Consider the following 22207-nt stretch of genomic DNA (forward strand, 5'->3'; position numbering starts at 1 on the left):
AGGAAGAACCCAGTTTTCACAGCCCCCAAGAAGGTGGATAACATGGCAGGAACCCCCAAATACCTCTCAGTCCTATCTCTTAATGTTAACGGACTGAACTCTCCAATTAAGCGACATAGACTGTCTAGTTGGATTAAAAAACAAGACCCCTCTATCTGCTGCTTGCAGGAGTCACATCTTGCCCGTAAAAACAAACATATTTTCAAAGTTAAAGGCTGGAACAAAATCTACCAAGCAAACGGCCCTCATAAACAGGCGGGAGTTGCAATCCTAATATCAGATAAAATAGACTTCAAACTAAAATTCGTGAGAAGAGATAAAGAAGGTCGCTACATACTAATTAAAGGATCTCTCCTTCAGGAGGATATTACAATTCTAAATATCTATTCGCCAAACAATGGAGCACCCAAATTTATCAAAGAAACACTACTTTCCCTCAAATCCCATATAGATCCAAAGACATTAATTGTTGGGGATTTTAACACACCACTCTCCCCACTAGATAGATCAACTCGGCAAAAACTCAACAGAGAAACCGCAGATCTAAACAGCTGCATAGATCAACTAGACTTAACAGACATTTACCGAACATTTCACCCAGCAGCAACAGAATACACGTTCTTCTCAGCAGCACATGGAACGTTTTCTAAAATAGACCACATTTTAGGCCACAAAGCAAACTTGTCTAAATTCACAAACATTGAAGTTATACCTTGCATTCTCTCTGACCACAAGGGAATAAAATTAGATCTCAACAACAAAAGCCACCAAAGAAAGTCCGGTATCACATGGAGGCTGAACAACACACTGCTGAATCATGAATGGGTCATGGAAGAGATTAGAAAGGAAATTCAAATGTTCATGCTATTCAACAAAAATGAACACAGAAATTACCAGCTCCTCTGGGACACAGCAAAGGCAGTACTCAGAGGCAAGTTTATAGCTCTGAGCTCCTACATCAACAAATTGGAGAGATCGGAAACTAACAATTTAATGACACATCTAAACCTCCTTGAAAAAGAGCAGCAAGATAAACCCCAATCCAGTAGACGGAAAGAAATAATCAAAATTAAATCAGAATTAAATGAATTAGAATCCAAAAAAACTATAGAAAGAATCAACAAAACAAAGAGTTGGTTCTTCGAAAAACTTAACAAAATTGACAGACCCTTAGCAAACCTTATCAAAAAAAGGAGAGAACACACCCAAATTAATAAACTCAGAGATGAGAATGGAAACATCACCACGGAAACAACCAAGATTCAGAACATTATTAGGGGATACTTCTCAAAACTTTATGCTAATAAGTTTGAGAACTTGACAGAAATGGACCTTTTCCTAGCAAATATTGACATGCCAAAACTAAACCAAGATGAGTTAAACCAGCTTAACAGGCCCATATCAAGCATTGAAATAGAAACAGCAATAAGAGACCTCCCAGCTAAGAAAAGTCCAGGACCAGATGGTTTTACAGCGGAATTTTACAAGGCCTTCAAAGCAGAGCTCACACCAATACTCCTCCAACTCTTCAATGAAATTGAAAGAGAAAGCTCACTACCGAACACATTCTATGAAGCCATCATAACCCTCATCCCAAAACCAGGCAGGGACTCATCAAAGAAAGAGAACTATAGACCCATTTCTTTGATGAACATTGATGCAAAACTTCGCAACAAAATTTTGGCCAATCGACTTCAACAATTCATCCAAAAAATCATACACCATGATCAAACAGGATTCATTTCAGGGATGAAAAGCTGGTTCAATATACGCAAATCAATTAATATTATTCATCACATCAACAGGAGCAAGAATAAGAACTACATGGTTATCTCAATAGATGCAGAAAAAGCATTTGACAAGATCCAACACCCCCTTATGATGAAGGTTCTGGAAAAGTTAGGAATCCATGGAACATTCCTCAATACAATAAAGGCTGTATATGACAAACCTACAGCCAGCATTATACTCAATGGTGAAAAACTAAAGCCATTTCCTCTTAACTCAGGAACAAGACAAGGATGCCCACTCTCTCCACTTCTCTTCAATCTAGTATTAGAATGCCTAGCTACAGCAATAAGACAAGATGCAGACATAAAGGGAATCCAAATATGGAAAAAAGAAATAAAACTCTCCCTCTTTGCAGATGACATGATCTTGTATTTAAAGAATCCCATAGACTCCACTCCCAAATTACTCAAGCTGATTCAAAACTTTGGCAAAGTAGCAGGTTATAAAATTAACCCCCAAAAATCAATGGCTTTTCTATATGCCAACAATGAGAAAAGTGTGGCTGAAATTAGGAAAGCAACTCCATTTGTAATACCCCACAAAAAATAAAATACCTAGGAATTTACGTAACCAAAGAAGTGAAGGACCTCTATGATGAAAACTTTAAAATCTTGAAAACGGAAATCAACACAGAACTTAAAAAATGGCAAAACCTCCCATGCTCCTGGATTGGCAAGATTAACATCGTGAAAATGGCAATACTTCCCAAGGCTATCTACAAATTCAACGCGATACCTATCAAAATTCCACCCTCATTCTTCAAGGAAATAGAGGAGGCAATCCAAAAATTCATATGGAACAATAAAAGACCCCGAATAGCAAAAACGCTCCTCAACGGAAAGAACACTGCTGGAGGAATATCAATACCAAATTTCAAACTCTACTATAAAGCCATAGTAATCAAAACAGCTTGGTATTGTCATAAGAACAGACCTCAGGACCAATGGAATAGAATTGAAAACCCAGAAATGAACCTACAGACCTATAGCCATCTAATCTTCGATAAGGAAGCTAAAACAATAGAATGGAAGAAAGACAGCCTCTTCAGTAAATGGTGCTGGCAAAATTGGTTAACTACATGTAGAAAACTAAAGCTAGATCCTTATATATCACCCTGCACCAGAATCAACTCCAAATGGATCAAAGACCTTGAACTCAAAGCAGACACTCTGAAAACATTACAGGATGGAATAGGAGAAACCCTAGGTCTCCTTGGCTCAGGTCGAAATTTTCTGAATAGAGACCCGGAAGCACAACAAATCAAAGAAAGGTTGGACAAATGGGATTGCATAAGATTGCAGAGCTTCTGCAGGGCAAATGACATAGCTGGCAAGATCAATAGAAAGCCCACCGATTGGGAGAAGATCTTTACTAGCCATACAACGGACAAGGGTCTCATATCTAAAATATACTTGGAACTCAAAAAATTAAACCACCCAACAACAAATCCTCAAAGAATCAACTGCCCAATAAATAAGTGGGCGAAAGACTTAAAGAGAAGCTTCTCTGAAGAAGAAAGAAGGATGGCCAATAGACACATGAAGAAATGTTCAACATCCCTAGCCATAAAAGAAATGCAAATCAAAACAACATTGAGATATCACCTCACTCCAGTTAGAACAGCAAAAATCAAGAACTCTAACAACAACAGATGCTGGAGGGGATGTGGACAGAAAGGAACCTTACTTCATTGTTGGTGGGAATGTAAACTTGTTCAACCACTTTGGAAAGCAGTATGGAGGTTCCTCAGAAGACTTCACATAGATCTCCCCTATGATCCAGCAATCCCACTTTTGAGCATTTACCCAAATGTTTACAAACAAGACCACACTAAAGCTACCAGCACAACTATGTTTATTGCAGCATTATTTACCATAGCTAAGATATGGAACCAACCCAGATGCCCCTCAGTAGATGAATGGATCAAGAAAATGTGGTATATATACACAATGGAATTCTATGCCTCCATCAGAAAGAATGACATTTCCCCATTTGTTAGGAAATGGAAAGGTTTGGAAAAAATTATATTAAGTGAAGTAAGCCAGGCCCAAAGAAGCATAGGTCCCATGGTTTCCCTTATTTGCAATATCTAGTATAGGTATGAGTCAAGCGGAAAAGGTCAGATAATGTGATGTTAGGATAATGAACCCTTAATTATGTATTTTATTGTTTTCGTTTCTTTCATGCATGTGTTTCTAACGCATTTATAAGATTATTTCTTTGTTGCTTTGTATGTCCCTCCCCCACAGTGTGACCCCCGCTTTCACTATATTTGATGTCAGTATAACATGTGGAGGAGATGGGGACAAACAAGTCGTTTAAGGATTCAGGTGGACCTGTTGCAACAATGAGAAGTACAAAATGTCATGTCAAAACCAGCTTTACAATGTCGGTGTGGGGGGGGGAGGGGGGTATAATTGGGTGGGGGGAGGGGGGTAAAATTGGGTGGGGGGAGGGGGGAGGCGGGGAAGGGAAGTGAAGTGTAAATAAAGGAGGAGGCTGCAATGCTTGGTAAGAAATGTATGCATTATCCTGCCCATGTAATTGTAGCCCCCCTGTACAGTATGTTCTCAAATAAAATAAAATACAATTAAAAAAAAATAAGTGGGCTGAAGACTTAAAGAGAAACTTCTCTGAAGAGGAAAGAAGGATGGCCAATAGACACATGAAGAAATGCTCAACCTACCTAGCCATAAAAGAAATGCAAATCAAAACAACATTGAGATACCACCTCACTCCAGTTAGAATGGCACAAATCAAGAACTCTAATAACAACAGATGCTGGAGGGGATGTAGACAGAAGGGAACCTTACTGCATTGTTGGTGGGAGTGTAAACTTGTTCAACCACTTTGGAAAGCAGTATGGAGGTTCTTCAAAAGACTCCACATAGGGCTGGGAAGGTGGCTCAGTGATATAGCACTTGCCTTGCATGCATGAGCCCCTGGGTTCGATTCCTCAGAACCACATAACCAAAAAGAAAAAAGCCGAAAGTGGTGCTGTGGCTCAAGCGGTAGAGTGCTAGCTTTGAGCTGAAGAGCTGAGGGACAGCGCCCAGGCCCAGAGTTCAGGACCCACCACTGGACCCCCCCCCCAAAAAAAAAAGACTCCACATAGAGCTCCTCTATGACCCAGCAATTCCACTTTTGGGCATTTACCCAAATGTTTACAAACAAGACCACACTAAAGCTACCAGCACAACTATGTTCATTGCAGCATTATTTACTATAGGTAAGATATGGAACCAACCCAGATGCCCCTCAGTAGATGAATGGATCTAGAAAATGTGGTATATATGCACAATGGAATTCAATGCCTCCATCAGAAAGAATGACATTGCCCCATTTGTTAGGAAATGGAAAGACTTGGAAAAAATTATATTAAGTGAAGTAAGCCAGGCCCAAAGAAACATAGGTCCCATGGTTTCCCTTATTTGCAATATCTATTATATGTCTGAGCCAAGCAGAAAAGGTCAGATAAGGTGATGTTAGAGAAATGACCCCTAAGATATGTATTCAGATGTTTTTTTTTCTTTCATGCGATTGTTTCTAACACATTTATAAGATTATTTCTTTGTTGCTATGTATGTCCCTCCCCCACAGTATAACCCCTGCTTTCACTGTATTTGATGTCAGTATATTTTGTGAGGGGAAGGGGAAAAACAAATCATTTAAATAGGGATACAGGTGGACCCATTGCAACAATGAGATGTACAAGTCATTATGTCGAAAACGAACTTTACAACTTTGGTGGTGGGGGAGGGAGGCAGGGAGGATTGGGTGTGGGGCAGGGGAAGGATGGGAAGGGATGGGAAGGGGAAAGAAAGGAGGAGCCTACAATGCTTGATAAGAAATGTACTCATTATCTTGCCCATGTAATTGTAACCCCTCTGTACAGTATTTTTACAATTAAAAAAGTATATCAGCTCCTTCTGCTGATAAAAACTCCATTTAGTGTTCAGGACTGTAATCTGAGAAATGTCTCTGGGGTTTGTGCTAAGATGGACTTTCCTTATGGCAGCATTACAAGGTAATTTATGAAAACTAAGAGATACTAAATATATGACTGGGTGTGAGTGAGGAGACAGTAGGTCTTTGTGAAATTTCCTGGCCAGGATGCTCTGTGTTCGCAAGTGTGCAGTGTGAAGTGCAGCTGGTGGTATCTGGAGGAGGCTTGGTGTAGCCTGAGTGTTCCCTGAGACTCTCCTGTGCAGCCTCTGGATTTGGCTTCAGTAGTTACTACATGAACTGGCTCTACCAGCCTCCAGGAAAGAGGTCTGAGTGGCTCTTATACATTAGTGGTGATAGCAGTGACAAAAACTATGCAGACTCTGTGAAAGGTCAATTCACCATCTCCAGAGACAACTGAAGGAGCACGCTGTTTCTGCAGATGGACAGTCTGAGAAGATAGGACATAGCTTTGTACTACTGCATGAGACACAGGGGACCCAAGTGTGACCCCAGACATTAACCTCCCTGATGGTTGCTCAAGACCAGCAAGTGTACTCAGCACCAGCATGGGACGCTCTGTGCCACCACGGGGATGCTCATCACACATTGATTTTCAGGATCTGCAGGTACAGAGAGAGGAGAAGCTATGGCCATCTGTCAGCATCTGGGGCTTCCTCTCTGTGTAACATTTTCCCACAGGAGATTGTCACAGCAGATTCTGATGTTCTGTTTTTGAGCTTACTGTGAATGTCTCTTTATTAAAAAGGGATTTGTTTGCCGTTATGTTTGTTACAGTACTAGAGTTGAGTACTGCCCCTTAGATCTTTAACTTGAGTCTGGCACTCTACCATTGTAGTCACAACTCACCTCTATCTTGTTGCTAGTTAAGTGGAGATTTGGTTCTTGGATTTGTCTGCCCAGGGATAGATTCAAACTGATTCTCAGACCTCAGCCTCCTGAGCAGCTAGGGTTACAAGTATGAGCCACAGGAACACAGCTAAAAAGGCTATTAAAAAATCTTCATACTTTCCTAGTAAGAGAAATAAATGAGATGCAGAAAAAAATACCTGTTACCCAACTAGAATCCAAAGGAAATAAATTTTTTAAGTAAAGGGGAAATGAAAGTAAAAAGACTTCCAGAGAAGATGAAGGTGACAAAGGGAAAGATGGGGAAGGTGAACACTCTGGGGACTCAATATGGCCAAATCATATATCACAAGCAGCCAGGCACCAGTGGCTCATGCCTGTAATCCTAGCTACTCAGGAGGCTGAGATCTGAGGATCATGGTTCAAAGCCAGCCTAGGCAGGAAAGTCCAGGAGACTCTTATCTCCAGTAAACCACTAGAAAACTGGACGTGGTGCTCTGACTTAGAAAACCAAGTACCTCTCCATCCTTCCCTCCCTCCCTTTCCCTCCTCTCTCCAACCCTCTCCCAACCCCTCCCTCCCCCCTCTCTCTTCTCTCTCCTCTTTCAGTTTCTTTTTTCTCTATTTTGGATGTTCATGGGGCATGAACTTGGGGCCTGGACACCATCCCTGAGCTCTTATGTTCAAGGCTAGCACTTTGCTGCTTTAAGCCTCAACCCCACTTCTGCTTTTCATTTAGTCAATTGAAGAAAAGAGTTTTAGGGACTTTCCTGCCTGGGCTGGCTTTGAACCACAATCCTCAGATCTCGGCTTCCTAAGTAGTTAGAATTGCAGGCATAAGCCTCCTGTGCTTGGCTCCCTCTCTCTTATTAGCACTGAGAAATAAACAATTCCTAAACTCCAGCGTGTTAGCAGCAAAAGAGACAGCAGAAACCATGGGACCTATGTTTCTTTGGGCCAGGCTTACTTCACTTAATATAATTTTTTTCCAAGTCTTTCCATTTCCTAATGAGTGGTGAGATGCCATTCTTTCTGATGGAGGCATAGAATTCCATTACACACACACACACACACACACACACACACACACACACACACACACACACACACACACACACACACACACACACACAGAGAGCACATTTTTCCAATCCATTCATCTACTGAGGAGCATCTGGGTTGGTTCCATATCTTGACTATGGTAAATAATGCTGCCATAAACATAGTTGCTTAGAAAGCTGAGATCTGAGGATGGTTGTTCAAAGCCAGCCCTGGCAGGAAAGTCTGTGAAACTGTTATTGTCTATTAACCGGCAAAAGCAGAGCAGTGGCTCAAGTGGTATATTGCTAGCCTTGAGCAATAAGCTTCAGTAAGGAGTTCAAGCTTAGAATGGTACAAGTAAAGTACAAGTGAAGGAGAAGTGGAAGGATGAGAGGAGGGGAGAGAAAATTAAAGAGGAGGAAAATGCAAACAATTGCACTAAAAATATAGCTCAATAATGATACAATAATAAAATGATGATACAGGGCTGGACGGTGGCCTGCCTTGCATGCACGAGGCCCTGGGTTCAATTCCTCAGCACCACATAAGCAGAAAAAGCTGGAAGTGGTGCTGTGGCTCAAGTGGTAGAGAGCTAGCCTTGAGCTGAAGAGCTGAAGGACAGCGCCTAGGCCCAGAGTTCAGGCACCATGGCTGGCCAAAAAAAAAAATAAATCAAAAAAAAAATAAAATGATGATACAAATTTTTATAGCATAATATGAAAAGGAAAGGCAAAGCCGATGCTGGTGTCTCATGCCTGTAATCCTAGCAAATGAGGAGCTTGAGATAAGAGGATCATGGTTTAAAGCCACCTTGGGCAGAAAAATCAGTGATTTTTTTTATCAGTTGAGGGGCTTTAACTCAGGGCCTTGAGCTCTTTTGAAATGTATTTCAAACTACTTAATTAGAGATGCTGTCATGGCGGCATCACACCTCACCTCCAAATATTTCCTTCCTTCACAAGCCTATCAACTCATCTGCAGCTGACCCTTGAGAATTATCTAGGCTCCACCTGTATTCTATGCATGCCATCCTGGCATCACAGAGGCACCTCCAGAGCCACCAACAGCAACTTACTTCAGGAAATAAGGCCATGGTTCTATCCCCACACTTGCTGCAAATTATAGAGCTCCCCATTTTTGTAACAAATTTCATATGAAAAGGATTGCCACAGATAAAATAAGATTGAACAGCATTAGACAGTTCATGTGAACATGGCTTTTGTGCCACAGCATCCCAGTGCTATAGCCTAAGGTAGTGCAACAGATAACAGACACTTTCCCAAGACACTTCCTGTCCCTCCAGAGTGGCTACTGATTTTAGCAGGGCCTTAGTCACACTACCTTTTTTTTCCCTAGACTTCTAGAGTGCTTTCCTAGATTCTTGCTGAATAATTGAAGAATTTACAAAGTGAATATCTGTCTTCAATAGGGATTGGCACATTAAGAGACACTCAAGCCGTTATTGACACCTGTCAAGCTGTTATTGACACCTGAAATCCTGTTTTATTTTTGCCTCCACCATGAAGTAGTTGAAAGTAAAGTCACAGTACCAGCTTTGGCTTGCATTAAAATTGAACATTAGACAAGGAATAATAGAGTGTTCCATCTTATTGCAATGTAAGTAAAAGTATATACAATTTAAAGTCAGCCTTCAGTTATCCTAAACCATATTTCACATGTTTAATACATACATATAAGTACCAGCTATACACATATAGACAATAGAAATATAGACTAAAGTTCCATCATCACTGAAATCCTACTCATAAAGTATCTGCTGAAGAATACCAGCCTGGGCTGAGAAATTGGCTCAGTGGTAGAGTGCTTGCCTTGCATGCATGAGGCCCTGGGTTCGATTCCTCAGCACCACATAAGCAGAAAAAAGCTGGAAGTGGTGCTGTGGCTCAATTGGTAAGGGGCTTACCTTTTGGTCAAGAGCTGAGGGAGAGTGCTCAGGCCCAGAGTTCAGGACAACCAACCAAAAAAACAAAGAAGAAAAAGAAGAACAGCAGCCTGATACCATGATCAGGATACCATTATCCCAGCCAAGTTTAACTACATTTCTGTGTCCTTAGTCTCCTTCCTTAAAGACTAATGCTGTAAATCTCCACATAATCTCTAGCATTGGTAGATCCTTGTTTTTTTTTTCATTTGGTTTTGATGTTTTGCAACAGTGTTACTATGCAGCCTAGACAGGCAACGTGCTGACAATATCCTGCCTCTGCTTCTAGCAGCTGAGATAACAGTCACACCATCATGCACAGCTAAATCTATTCAATTGTAAACTTTAGCTCTTTTAGCAATGTGATCTTGAGTTTCTTATCTTTGAACTTCAGTTCCTTCACTTAATAGCCAGGAATGACAGAATTTGGTATTGGCATAAGAATGAAATAAGACAATGGGTGAACAAATGCATCAATGGTATTCAATAGACACTATGCTGAAGATGCACTATTCAACTTGCGGGTGGGGATTGGAAGGGAAAATTGGGAGTGGGGAAAGGATGACATTGTCCAAAAAGAAATGTATGCTTAACTTATGTAACTGTAATCCCTCTATATATCAACTGTATAATGAAAAATTAAAAATAAAAATATATTAAAATGAAATAATATAAATTTTAAGAAGGTGCTTCAAAAACAAAGTCTCAATTAACAGAAGGGATGTGAAGGGTAAACAAAGGAGGAGGCTGCAATGCTTGGTAAGAAATGTATGCATTATCCTGCCCATGTAATTGTAACCCCGCTGTACAGTATGTTCACAAATAAAATAAAAATAAAAGTCTCAATTAACGTTAAGTTCTAGTAAGTATTCTTCATGAAGTATAGAGTTGTCCTATTTAAATTTGTTTAGTCCATGTAAGGCACAGTGAGAGACAAGGATTGGGAAGCTCTAAGTGTCAGGAAGGACTTGGGGAAAGTATGTGGGATCCTCTCTTATCTGAAAAAAATATAACATTAACCAATGGGGCTGGAGGGATGCCTTCAGTGCTAGATTGCTCCCTGATTTCCAAATCCAAGAATATAAAATATGGTAATAGACAAAAAAATTGCAAGTTAGTGACTAAACAAACTTAATTCTATGTGAAAGACAGAAAATAGTCTCTCTGAGCTCAAGGAATGCAGATTTCTATTTCTTTTCTCATGCCATGAAGAAATCAAGCTAGCCTTGAATTTCTGAACACTTTGCTTTTCCAGCTAATCTATTCCTGATGCACTGGAGACTTGTGAACCTGGCTTTGTTAGTCATGACAACAGCTCAAGTGTAGGCAAATTACATAATAAGTATACTGGATACTCAGGAAAGATATAATAAGATCAGAAAAGGGAATTGTAGAATGATAGCTAAAAGAAGCTCAAAGTCCAGGAGACTGTTAGCTCCAATAAACTACTTAGAAATAGCTGGAGGTGACACTGTGTGACCTGCAGCTATGACAAGATCATACTAGAGAAGCACTTTGTTGGTAGGTTTGGGGCCATGGAGCAGCTCAGCAAGAATGCTGGGTGGGTTGGGAGGCATTAGAGCAGCAAGAATGGTCTGTCTCTTGGGTGTGTTCAGAGAGCCTATGTTCAGAGTGCCATTGTGGCACTACATAGGGCATGGTGGAGTCTGAACCAAGCAGATTCTGCAAGGGGCCAAAGCATGGTACTTATTCATGTTGGACAGCCCTTGCCTTAACTATGACCTGTCATGTACACCAGAGTTCTGGACCCAAACTAATAATAAAGGCTTTCAACCAAAGAAGCACATAGGCAGTGTGAATGACTGGAAGGAGTAAGCATGTGGACCAGAAGTGAGACATGGGAGCAAGATGGGGGATTCTAAGATATCCTCACTGAGCAACACATCTAGTCAGCCATAAGTCTCATAGCACTGACACGAGTACCACTGACAGCTTGATGCAGCTGGAATAGTCCAGGCTATGGGGAGCATCAATGCTGTTTCAACCTACAACTTGCCACTTAGGCTTGGCGAAATGATGGGAACCATTGGTGTGGCTACCAGCCTCTGTGACATACTGTCAACTGACCAGAGCAAGTCTCTTCATGGTCATGGTTCTTCTCCTGGGGAAAGGGTTCCCAGTAAAAGGCAGAGAGTGGCAGTGTCTTAATGAGTTCCCATTGTTGTGACAGAAGATCTGATACAGACAAATTAAAGCAGGACAGGCTTATTTTGCCTATAATTTCAGGATTTTTCAGTACACGTAAGTTTTTATAAGAAAACCTTCTCACATACTGAGTGATTCCTTGGAAGTAGATGGAGGAGAGAATGAGAATGAGAACATATTGATGTACCTGGCATTCTCCTTTTAGGATATTTATTCTCTCAGGCTCCCAGAATGGGATGGTAATGTTCATCTACATTGAGTGAAGATCTATCCACACTGATAATCCTCCTTGCAATAACACAATGTAACCCAAGGAGTGCTTTCCTAATCTCCTAGCTACTTCTTAATCCACTCATGCTAATAATACTCACCATATCCATCACAAGTCCACCTTTATTAACCTGGAACCCAAATAGTTCTTCATAACCCTAAGATTCCACCTTTGCTCTTGTAGGTTTTTGTCCATCCATTTCCCAGAATTCCCCATGGCTGTAAACAATCGAAAAGTCTTCAAAATTTTAAGACTAAATTTTCTTATGCGATTCTAGGAAAACTCTTAGGCATGAGTCACTATGAAGTGAAAAACAACTCATATACACTAGAGGGAAAATGGCACAGATTATAGATTTCCACTCAATCAGAAAGGAAAATTCCCACCTTATGGTATTTTTACTTGCAGGCCACAGGACATTTACCTTTTTTTTTTTTTCAGTCGTGGGGCCTGAACTCTGGGCCTGGGCACTGTCCTCAGATCTTCAGCTCAAGGCTAGCAGTCTACCACTTGAACCACAGCTTCACTTCTGGCTTTTTCTGCTTATATATTGCTGAGAAATCAAACCCAGGGCCTCATGCTTGCAAAGCAAGCACTGTACCACTGAGCCACCTTCCCAGCCTCAGGCATTCTCCTTAACAGGCATTTCATATTCCTGACATGACCAATACCCTGAGGGCTCCACTACAGATTAGATTTCATCCTCACAGCATCACACATCACCCTCTGAGGAGCAGCCTTTGGGGATTTCATCCAGGACACATGGACTCTTTTTTTGTTTGTTTGTTTGTTTGTTTGTTTTCTTGGAGATGGGGACAACACTTTTCTGCCTTGGTAGGCATTGATCCAGCTCCCAGTAATATGATAAGGTGGGATTACAAGCATGTGCCACTGCTGCCAAGCTCTCAAATTCTTCTCAAAACCACTACTTTCTAGGGTGTTTTTTGTTCAATTTAATTTATAAATTTATTTTTTATTTGTTGCAGTTTAAAAAACTTTATTATACTACACACTCTATTAGTAAATGCACCAGATTTCATTTTCTCAAATGGTGAATGGAGTGCAAGATGGTCATCGCATGTTTCTTCATTACGAAGCACAGGATCTGATTGAGGGATGGCTTTAGTGTATTCCTACTGAGTAACCACAGAAGTGTGGAAGCCTACCATTGTCCTGTCATCAGATGTCAGAGGAAGGTCCACTTTAGATTGGAAGTAAATGTTTCAAGATAGTTCTCTCTGCTCTTATCCACTTCTGCTGCTATAATAGTGTATCAGGATGCTTATCAAGCAGGAAGAGAAAAGATATTGCAAAGGAAACTGCTTTTAAAGTCCACCTAGGCACACCGATTTTCATTCCATGGAGCCTGTCATCTTGCTTAAATCTGGGTCCTACAAGTTACCAACTACATGTATTTTTAAATGTTTGTCTACAAATGCTTTTTCCAGGGTGTTACAAGTTAACATTATGTGCAAAGTGCACATAATTGCTCTCATGAAATAGCCTCTATTAAACACCAAGAGTTGTGCATTAGTAACCTCTAATGCATTTCTTAGCCTTTTCTAGTTGACAATTGATAGTAACCACAACCATGGCATAGTGGGTCACACCTGTAAACCTAGGAAGTAGATTTGTGGTTTGAAGCCATCCTGGGCAAAAACTTTGTGAGACACCAACTCATCCATATCAAATGAGTGCCACTTTCAGCTTTTTCTGCTTATGTGGTTTGTGCTGAGGAATCGAATCTAGGGCCTCATGCATGCAAGTCAAGCACTTACCACTGAGCCACCTTCCCCACCGAGTTTAATTTATTTTTTAATTTCCAAAATAGCTCCAGAAGCCGGGCGCTGTTGGCTCACGCCTGTAATGCTAGCTACTCAGGAGGCTGAGATCTGAGGATCGCGGTTCAAAGCCAGCCCGGGCAGGAGAGACCGTGAGACTCCTATCTCCAATAAACCACCAGAAAACCGGAAGTGGCGCTGTAGCTCAAGTGGTAAGCATTCGCCTTGAGCTGAAGAACTGAGGGACAGCGCCCAGGCCCAGAGTTCAAGCCCCACGACCGACAAAAAAAACAAAAAACAAAAAAACAAAATAGCTCCAGAAGTGGAGCTATGGATCCAATGGCAGAATGCTACTCCTCAACCAAAAGAGCTCAGGGACACAGCTTATTAAGTAAAAAATAAAAAGTTTTCAGTTTCTTTAGAAACAGAGCAGAGTTTATAGAAAAATTAAATGCAATAAGTTATTTTTCTGAAAGCAGACAGTCAGGATGAATTTGCTCCTTCTCCTCTGACTCCATCTCAGCTAAAATCTTGACTAAGACAATAAGGACTAACCTCTAACAAAAGTTTTATGCCCATGGTTCTGTAATGCTAGCTGCTGAGATCTGAGCACCATGGTTCAAACTCAGCCCAGGAAAGTCCATGAGGCTGGTACCTCCAATTAATCACCAAAATGCAGAAAGTGATGTTGTGACTCAAGTGGCAGAGCACTATCCTTGAACCAAATTGCTCAGGGACAGTGCCCAGCCCCGAGTTTCATCACTATGATCAGTAAATAAAACATAGAGAATATAGGGAATTATACAAAAAGCCAGATTCTACCAAATAAGTAAAGAAGAGATGAACTCCCTGTCCTGCTGCCCAGAAGCTAGAAACTGCAGTGTTCCCAGGCAGGATGCACATGTGCACACCTTTGATTGCATAGTTACAATAGCAGAGCATGAGGTATTCTAACTCCTGAAAAATGCCTTTGGCTTGGCCTTTAGCTGGTTGTTTTGCAGTTGGAATTTCCTAGACTTTTCTGCCTAGGCTGCTTTTGAACTGTTATTCTCTAGCTCTCAGCATGCTCACTAAATAAGATGACAGCATGATCCATCGTGGGATGACACATTGCTGAGGAACTTCTTTGAAACAATGGAGATGAAAATCCCCATAAACGATTGTAGTTTACTGTGCAATATTGAGTGGTGGTTAGTCTGTTCAGGAAGGTGTACAACAGCCATCAGCAGCTCTGAGCTCAGCACTTCTGGTGTTCAGCACTGAGCATTTTTTAATTGGGCTATCCCTTTATATTATTGCAAGTGTTCTTTATTTTATGTTCAAGAATCTTATAACAAACAAGACTTGAAAATAATGTTTTCTGTTTTCCATTCTGGTGTGGGCTGAGGAGGGAGGGAGAGGAAAGGATAGAGAAGGGAGGTGGCCTGAGAAGGCAGTGGGGACTGGCAGGGCATCGGGGCCTGAGCTGGTTCCCCAGTTCCTTCTGAATAAAGTGAGACTGCATTGTTGGACAGTCTGTAGGGACAGGACACACTAGTGGGAGTCCATAGTGGCTCTCTCCAGGACTGCAGTGTCCTGGTCCCTCCTGCCTGCTTTCAAGTGCCCTGGATGTGGCCCTCTCGTGGGCCCTGGTAGGTGAATATCCTTAGGTCGCCCCGCTGGCTGTCTGTTCCCAGATTTGCCATGATTAGGAGCTGCCCCTCCTCACTCTGGTTCCAAGCCCAGCACTATCTGCCTCCTACCAGCACCTCCCCACTCATGCCTCATGCCTGCAAGGCAAGCATTCTTCCACTGCTGACTCATTATTTTTTCTTGTTCAAAACACCATTGCTAGGAGGGATGAGTGACAATGTTGTCAGACACCTTGTATTTATATAGTGTCTTGTAGAATGGGAACTTCTTTGTATAATTACCTAAAGATAACAATAACAATAACAACAATAATAATAAATGTTTAAAAAACACCATTGCTTCTGTCCTGCACTGATAGAAAAATATCGTAGTTCCCTTACCTGCACCTCTGATAAATGATTTTTTGTCAAGATTTCTGATTTACTAGAGACAGCTTACATTTGACCATTTATGTCAGTCACACCACACCGAGGTGACTCTCAGGTCAGTGAAGGAGCTCTGAGCCCAGCTTATCACCCCATCCAATTCTACTGACTTTAATCAAGTGCACTATTCCCTACCTGGTAACATTCCTAATGAACCTCATGATCATTTACAACATCCTTCTGGACTTCCTGGATATGAGAAGGCACTGGTCAGGTGAGTCCTAGGTCTGTGGGAGCAAAGTCTCCTGCTGAGCCCTGAATTCTGAGCTCTGGAAACTTGTTTGTTTGTTTGTTTGTTTGTCGGTCGTGGGGCTTGAACTCTGAGCCTGGGCGCTGTCCCTTAGTTCTTCAGCTCAAGGCGAGCGCTCTACCACTTGAGCTACCGTGCCACTTCCGGTTTTCTGGTGGTTTATTGGAGATAGGAGTCTCACGGTCTCTCCTGCCCGGGCTGGCTTTGAACCGCGATCCTCAGATCTCAGCCTCCTTGGTAGCTAGGATTACAGGCGTGAGCCACCAGCGCCCGGCGGAAACTTGTTTGTTTAATGTAAGCCACTTTTGATTTATGAATTTTTCATTTTTCTATTTTTACAAAATAGAATTTTTGAAGCAAGTCTTGATTTATGAAGATAAGGTGGCATTTGCTATTGGTACAGAGAATAAATATAGTTAATGTAAACCTTCATCATAAAGGAAGGTAGTTGTTATTTGTGGGAGCTCTGGTAAGAATGTTTTTCCAGTCCCAAGTCTTGAAATCTGAGCCTAGGCACTGTCCCTGAGCCTCTTTGTGCTCAAGGGTAGCACTCTATCACTTGAGCCACATTGAAACACTTGAGCCACTACACAGTTTTTTCTGATTAGCTTATTGTAGATAAGTGACTCCTACCCAGGTTGGCTTAAAACTGCAATCCCCAGATCTCAGCTTCATGAGTATCAATAATTACAGATGTGAGTAACTGGCACCCAGCTGGTAATTGAATATTTTTAAAAATTGTATATTCCCAGAGACAGTCATGATGGTTTATTGCTTGCTGTTTTGGAGGTCTGAACTCACATTAGAGATACTGAGAACTCAGTAGTCTGTGTAGGAAACCTAATATATTGGCATCTGTCACATGATAGCTTGCTATTATTAAAGTTTCATCTTTGTGTTAGAGATGCTGAGATATGAAGATTAAGGGTAAAAGCCAGCCTAGGCAGGAAATCTGTGATACTCCAGAAACTTGCCCCAAACAAATCCAGAAGTGGAGGTGTGGCTCCAGTGGCAGAGTGCAAAAAAAAAAGAAGCTCAAAGACAACACCGGCCCTGAATTCAAGCGTCAGTATTCAATACTCAGGACTGGGGCACACACACACATACACGCACACACACACACACACACACACACACACACACTGGTCTCTCTCTCTCTCTCTCTCTCTCTCTCACACACACACACACACACACACACACACACACTGGTCACACACACACACACACACACACTGGTCATAGGTGGCTCCTGCCTGTAATCCTAACTCAGGATGTAGCAATCTGAGGATCGTGCTTCAAAGCCAGCCCCTGCAGGAAAGGCCGTGAGACTTTTGTCTCCAATAAACCACTCAGAAAACTGGAAATGGCAGTGTGGTTCAAGTGGTACAGCGTTAACCTTGAGCTAAAATTCTGAGGGACAGGGTCCAGGCCCAGAGTGTTTTTCCATGACCGACAAAAGAAAAGGAAAAAGAAAGAGCAAGAAATAAATAAAAAGAAAATGCAAAGATTTGGGGAAACAACAAAAACAACAACAAAACCCACAGGACTTCTATCTTGGGTAGAAAGCTGACCACCTAGGAAAACATACTAGTGAAATGTTGACCCTGACCACACACTACGTCATGGATCTTGGAATAATAGCTGTTTCTAAGGAAAATAGGACCCTGCACAAAACTATGAACTACAGTGTAGTATATTCAGGAAGGATAATGTCAAGGAAACTGGGGTAGACAAGTGAAGACAGGAAGGGTAGATGAATGTAGCCATGACAGTCAATGTGAATGTGTGAAAATGGAACTAGACAAACTGAGGTGATGGGGGCTGGGGAAGGGATGACAAGAATGATAAAACGGGTGACATCTATCACATGCATTGTACTCATGATCCCAAGTATGGAAATTAAAACCCTTTGTACATCAACTTCATAAAATACTATTAGTAAATGTAATGATACATTGCACTCACAAACTGATATGTTGAATTGAAGTTCTTTGTACAATTACTTAAGTATTTCTATAATAATAAATTCCTTATTAAGCTGGGCATTGGTGTTTCATGCCTGTAATGGTAGCTACTGTGTATGTTGAGCTCTGATGTTTCCGGTCTCACATTCTTCCTCTCTGCTTTGACAGTATAATATCATCATTATTTATGATCGCCTACTTTAGAAATCTTTTTTTTTTTTTTTTGGTCCTGGGGCTTGAAATCTGTGCTTAGGCACTGTCCTTGTGCTCTTCAGCTCAAGGTGAGCACTCTACCGCTTGAGCCACAGCACCACGTCCGGTTTTCTAGTGGTTTATTGGAGATCAAGAGTCTCACAGACTTTCCTGCCAGGGCTGGTTTGAACAGCGATCCTCAGATCTCAGTCTCCTGAGTAGCTAGGATTACAGGCATGAGCCACCGGTTCCTGGCTCACTGTAATAATCTTGAACACACATTTTACTCCGTGTTTTACAATGCGTAATAATATTCTCACATTGATAGCCTGTGAAGCTGCTGTGGGTTTGGTATTACTCTTGTAGTGTAAAATAACTATACTCATTACCTGCAAAGCCTTAGTCTCTGACAATGCTGAAAATTATTCCCCCCAGAACCATATTCATCTCTATACCTTGATATTCCTAAAGTCACAGGAATGATCTGAATTAATTCAACCATTCATCACCTACTTATTAGCATGGAATGTCTGTTCATATGTACTCGCTATCATGAAAATTACTTTCACTACTTTTCATTTTTCTCTTTACCCCATTCTAACCCTATCACCCTGACTTTTCCTACATTAGTTCACCTCACCTATCCAAGCAGCCATTAACATACAGAAAACAGGTAAATACTAATTGTTTTTCAAGTCCTATCATTACAATACATGCATGGAACTTATTTCATTTTAGGTTTTATGTGAAGCAAGCCTAATTGTGACTCTCCTAATCATTATCTGAGAAGGGAGTCTGACAGAACAACCTAGCATCTGCACGCTCCCAGAGCACCCTCTAGCGGGAAGCGGCGCTCACTACACCCTGGGCCCCATGATACCCACGCGCTGAGCGCGCCCTCTGGAGGGAAGCAGCGCTCACTGCACCCAGGCTCTGAGCACCGCAGTAGTTTCAGCTCCAGCCCGTGGAATGGCCTGGCCCTGGAGACCTGGGCTGCTCTCAGGACAGTCCTTCTCCACTAAGAGTCATCCTTATCATCCCTTAATAAAAGGGCAAAGGAGAGGAGGAGGGTGCAGCGGAAGGAGGTGACCAGGAGGGACGTAGAAGCTGCGGGCACCGCGGTCCGGTGCGGGTGCGGTGGCCCAGCCCCTGCCTCCGATTTCATCTACGCAGCTTTTCCCATGACGGTTGAGATACCGAATCGGTTATTTCTTGAAAGATTGTCCCCGAGCCGCTCTGCCTCTCCCTGCCTTTCCCTCAACGAAGGCGGCTTGACAATGTGTGGGTGTCCAGCACACTTGGGGGCCGTTCCATCTCCTGATGCTGTTCGCTGTCCCGCTTTGCTGCTAGGTGCTGCGGTCCGAACCCTGGTTCCCATGACCCACAAACACCCCCGGAGCCGGTCCACACAGAGCCCCGGAAGGACCCAGTTCTCTGCCCGGCGGCTCCCCCTGCGGGTCCTGTCGACCACACCCTGCACCGGCCACTGACAACCCTGACTAGGGGACCGATTCCGGACCCTGACCTCCGGCAATGCGGGGGGGGGGGGGGGGGGGGGGCGGAAGGGGGCAGGGCTGCGCATGTGCAGTGGGGCTTACGGGGCAGTGGAGGATCCGCCACCTCCCACCAGGTGTTTCCATAAGGCATGGCGTGCTGGACTCACCGGATCCAGCTCCTGGGATGGTGCCACCAAGGCCTTGGCCAGAGTTGTGCCTGCTGCTCAGCGCTTCTGATTCTCTACCACAAGTTTAGACCAGGATCCGTGCCCAGACATGAGCCAGCCACGTTCACGACCCGGCTACCCCGAGCCAGAGCCCCGAGGCCACCCTTCCCCGCGAGCACCAGGCCGGGCTCCGCCCCCCGTGCCGCCAGTGTGCAAGCGAGAGCACGATGGCGTGAGGCTTTATTCAGTACAGGTTCATGCAGCCTGCGGGAGCCGAGGCTTTTCAGCGAAACGGCTTCTCCTTGGGTCAGTAGATGCGGCTTGGTCGCACAGATTGGCTCACCAGGAATGCAAACCCAGATGTGAGGCAATGCAGGGCCCAATCACCATGGAGACCAGAACCTGCAGGCATTACCATTGAATGGAATCCCTGGGCTTCAGGAACTAGTGTTGAAGGAAATACACAAAAGCCCCACCGGGGCCTCAGTTTATGTATAGCCAGCTTGTTAGTCATGCAACATTTATACCACCTACTGAAGTTTGGAAAAATTGTAAGGTAATTTTTAATGTGATTCTGTGTTTCTGAGAAAATCTAAGCTTTTGTGGTGGTGGTGGTGGTGGTGCAATATAACTTCCTGGTAGATTTAAGTTTGGGATATATAGGAAATAAAAATTAGGTTGCCTAGTGCCCGGTCAGATAGTACATGCCATTCTTACGCTGACAAATAGATTCGTTTGTGGACAGGAACATGAAAGGGTACATGTTAAAATATGTATTTTTCATTAATCTGCATGGATTATGTAGAACATCAAAGCTGTTTTTAAAAGAGAGATTCGTGGATGTATTTGTGCTGTGCTTTCATTTCTTTGTAAATGAAGTAACGATTGATAATACACTTGTTGACCTTTTCACGCCTTCATATATATGTACACATATATAGAAATAGATGTCTGTTTTTTTGGTTTTCCAGTGTTTGGAAAGGAACTGATGGCAAAATTAATATTAAGTATACTTTGCCAGATAACCATGCAGACAGCAAGGTACAGAGAACAAAGAAAGGTTTATTGGTGGGGAAAGAGTGCCTGCAAGACTCCTTCTCCCAAGGGAGGAATGAGAAGAAGCACCGGTTATTTTTTGGGGTGACCTATATAACCTAGGAGGTGTAGGAGGTGCTAGAAGGTGCTAGGAGGTGGAGACCCTGGTGTCCACGTGTGGGCCAGGGGCTTCATCATGTCAGACTAGGATTTATGCCTCCTATCCACCTAGTAGATAAGGGTCCTGCAACTGCCCAAATCTGAAGGTCACCCTAAGGGGTTCTTGTTGCCTTATATGGTGGTATTGGTCCCAGAGAAGTGCCATCCCAAGGTAAAGGGGGTTGGAAGTTGATTATGTACTGCCATTACTATGTGGGCCTAGTGTTGCTTAGGAAGGGAGTATGTTAAGCTGTGGAGAAGGGAGGGAATGGACTAAAGCTATGGGAAGGGACTCATTTTGCTAACAGAAACTTAGATTATCTACTGATGAGCTATACCTCCACCTTAAAAACAATTATAATTGTAGACATCCCATACTTCAAGGTCAACTTAAAGCATGAGTGGCAAAGCCAAACACAAACATGTCAATTAAATAAAAACAGATTTTGGTTTGTTTTGTCATAAGTCATGAACTACTAAGTATTGTATCACTATATTTAGAAATTCTTTACTATCTTGTTGGCACTTTAAATTTATCTAAGTAGTCATTGATTTTGAAAATCACAGCATGCTTAGTAGGGGTCAATTAATGGTCCTGTTGAGGAGGTCATGTTGAGGAAAGACCCACAGCCTTTTCAGTGTGCTCTTGCAGTTGGTCCTTGAGAGGGAGAAAAGGACTGTAGCTAGAGCCAGGAGAAGGCATGTAAGGCCCTTTCACAGTGAAAAGGAATGAGACAAAAGCAAGGTGGGATTCGGATTTCTCTACCTGTCTGTCTTCTTGTGACCTGATGACAGAGTCTGGACTACCATGGATCCTCTGGCCTGTGTTTTATTGCAAAGGCAATGAGTGAAGAAAAGTTATGTGATTTGAAGTTAAGAGGGATTTTGGGTCAGCCTTACTCAGCCTTATGTACTATTGTTGATCAGGTGTGATGTAATGGCGGGCTGACTTTTTCTCTTTTTTTCGGAGGGGGGGGAGGCTGGTTGTGGGGCCTGAACTCTGGGCCTGGGCGCTGTCCCTCAGCTCTTCAGCTCAAGGCTAGCGCTCTACCACTTGAGCCACAAGCCACTTCCGTCTTT

General features: G+C 42.6%; 1 long non-coding RNA gene across 1 annotated transcript in view; it reads right to left on the reverse strand.

Moving 5' to 3' along the window:
• Positions 1–20055, reverse strand: part of LOC138821279 (uncharacterized) — a 76536-nt gene extending 56481 nt beyond the window's left edge. Inside the window, exon 1 of the long non-coding RNA XR_011370115.1 lies at positions 19934–20055. This is a non-coding gene — a long non-coding RNA (uncharacterized lncRNA). The remainder of the gene's footprint in view (positions 1–19933) is intronic.
• Between the last annotated feature and the right edge of the window lie 2152 nt (positions 20056–22207).

This window comes from Dipodomys merriami, unplaced genomic scaffold (assembly GCF_024711535.1).
Source record: "Dipodomys merriami isolate MVZ:Mamm:240054 unplaced genomic scaffold, mDipMer1.0.p SCAF_906, whole genome shotgun sequence".
In the NCBI taxonomy this organism is placed as follows: domain Eukaryota; kingdom Metazoa; phylum Chordata; class Mammalia; order Rodentia; family Heteromyidae; genus Dipodomys; species Dipodomys merriami.